This window comes from Sapajus apella, unplaced genomic scaffold (assembly GCF_009761245.1).
Source record: "Sapajus apella isolate SASKATOON/1434 unplaced genomic scaffold, GSC_monkey_1.0 scaffold11, whole genome shotgun sequence".
In the NCBI taxonomy this organism is placed as follows: Eukaryota; Metazoa; Chordata; class Mammalia; order Primates; family Cebidae; genus Sapajus; species Sapajus apella.
In genome coordinates, this window is record NW_022436951.1 from 24,158,150 (window position 1) to 24,161,065 (window position 2,916).

Below are 2,916 nucleotides of genomic sequence, written 5' to 3' on the forward strand. Positions count from 1 at the left end.
GCCAGGTTTTGATAAATTGAACCACTATACTTCTTTTTATAAAAACCTAGAGAAACTACTGCTATCATGCCATAAGATGAAACTATTGCTCTCATCTTGGTACTTGTAAGAAAGGTGTCCCCTAACTGGAGCATGCATGCAATGATTTTCTCATCAGCTTTATAGGAAACAAAGGAAACTTGGGAAACTAAATATTGTGATATTTATCAAGGTAAAAATTGATCTAGCAATAATTCAAATTTCAGGTACAAAGAAGTCAGTGTCAATTTAATGATAAGACTTACTTCCCTAGATTTTAAAATTAGGAAGGACTTTAGAACTCATTTAAACAAGTGACTTGATAATAAATCACTTGTTTAAATGCAATTCTCCATGGGTGGAAATCCAAATGACAGCCTGTGAGCATGATGGTGCAGTGTGTGCATCTCAGGAGTACTGGCTGTTTTGCACCTGCATGAACCAGACACAGGCTCTGGTGGGGAAGGCAGTGCTGGGTTGTTTATATCCAGTGAGATGCCGTGGCTTTTCCACAGTGTCATTTCTGCTGCATCTTCAGGTGATACGTTCATCAGTCCCCATCTGCATGTGAATTCAAGTCATCTTTTCTACCACAGTGGTTACCATAAGCACACATCAAAACTCTTTTCCACCTTTGTACCATTTTTTAGTCTGTGTGTGTGTGTGTATGTGTGTGTGTATCTATTTACTGTATATAATGTGTGTGTGATATATATACGTATATATATCATATATATATCATATATATATACGTATATATATCACACACAAATTATATACAGTAAATATATATATAAAATCTCTTTGGGGACTTGTACTATATTCTGAAACTATATGCTCAACTAATTTCTCCAAAATACTACTACTCACATGCCAATCAGCATGTGACTCTGTAGATATCATTAGCTCCACCCCATCTCAAACACAAACAGATATAAATGTGTATCATATATCCAGACTTTTTATGGATGGGTAGATAAGGCTAGATAGAGGTAAAGTTCACCTTGTCCTTAGGACTGGAACTAGGGTCATCCCTGATTCTTGCAAGAAGCTCTTTCTTCTCTACATGGTAGCATCATTTCTACACGGAAAATGTGGACTTGGAAGCAGGCACAATTTCACTTTTCAGAGGGAGCTCCCAATAGACTCACATTAGCTGGCGGGGAGCCATGTTCTAGCCATATTCCCAACCACTTCCTCCTTCTCACCAGAGCCATTTTCTGTCTCTGGACACAGGAAATCTGCAATACTAGAGAAAAAGTGAATTAAAGTCTACTGCTTAAATTCTCAAGAAATAAATATGTCTACACCCTTGGCAGACTTCCCATAACCTCTAAAGCCTCATTTTCATTATACATATAATTATTATGGTGTGTTTAGTTTTCCTATTGGAAGTTTGACTTTTGGTTTCATTGAATCCATAGTGGTTACCTTAGAAATATAATCTCTCCTGGGATGATCACTGTGTTTTCTAGGGTTACTTTGTATCTCAGTATCCTAGTGTCCAAAGGATGTTGAAAGGGATGACATTCTACTTGTGCTCAATGGATTACACTTAACGACATTAAGGGACATGCTAGCTTGGTTGCTTTTACTTACTTGGTGAATAATGCTAGTATTTTTTTTAATCTCTCCAGAAAAAGGCTCAGTTATTTTAGAAATTCCTATTTCTAGATACAGACTTAAAAATCACTTCCCACATCCCTCCTTGTTTAAGTTCTCAGAACTGTCATTTGAAAATTGAATTTCATGTTTTTCTTATACTCTTTTCCTTCTGAAAAATCACCCTTTTTCTTCCCAGAACACTAATAACATTCTATGGAATTAATTCAAAATTCTTCTTATATAGGACTGGAGAAATTCCAACTTAGCCATACATTCTGCAAATCTGCTTAATCAATTGGTATTTGTATTAGGCTGCTTTGCATTGCTATAAGGGAATACGTGAAGCTGGGTAATTTATAAAGAAAAGATGTTTATTTTGGCTCATGGTTCTGCAGACTATACAGGAAGCACGATGCCAACGTCTCCTTCTGGTGATGGCCTCAAGAAGCTTACAATCATGATAGAAGGAGAAAGGGAGGCAGGTGTGTCACCTGGTGAGAGAGGGAACAGGACAGATGCTAGGCTGCCTTAAACAACCAGCTTTTCCCTGAACGAACAGAGTGAGAACTCATTGTTAAGGGGAAGGCACACCCCATTCATGTGGATCCACCCCCATGGCCCAAACACCTTCCAGTAGGTCCCACCTCCAACACTGGGGATCACATTTCAACATGAGATTTGGAGGAAACACACATCCAAACCATATCACAATTCTCCCATAAGAGAATAGACCATGATTTAAGATTCAATGATTCAAGATACCCTTGCATTCATTCTAGTGGACTGTTGTTTATGAGTTACAATTCACATTAAAAAATGCATCCTTTTAAAATATACACTTTAGTGCTCTTTAGTGTATTCCCAAAGTTTTTAAAACTCTAATTTTAGAAGATTTCACCATTTCCAAAAAACTTCTACACCCTTGTGCAGTAGCTCCACATCCATCTCTCTTTCAGCCCCTAACAGTCACTAGCCTGTTTTCTGTCTCTATAAATTGCCTGTACTGTTTGTATAACTGAAATCATGCTATATGTGGTCTTTTGCGATTTACCTCTTTCACCTAGCATAACACTTTAAGTGTTTTTCTTTTTCATCTCTCCTTCATTTCTAATTATCTTTTTAAAAGCTTTTTGCTAGCATAACGCTTTCTAAGGTTCAACCTATTGTATTATGCATCAGTATTTTTCTTTTTATTGTCAAATAATATTCCATTGTGTGGATATGCCATATTTTATTAAGCATTGCATCAGTTGATAACCACATTAGTTTCTGCCATCTTTTGATCGTTATGAA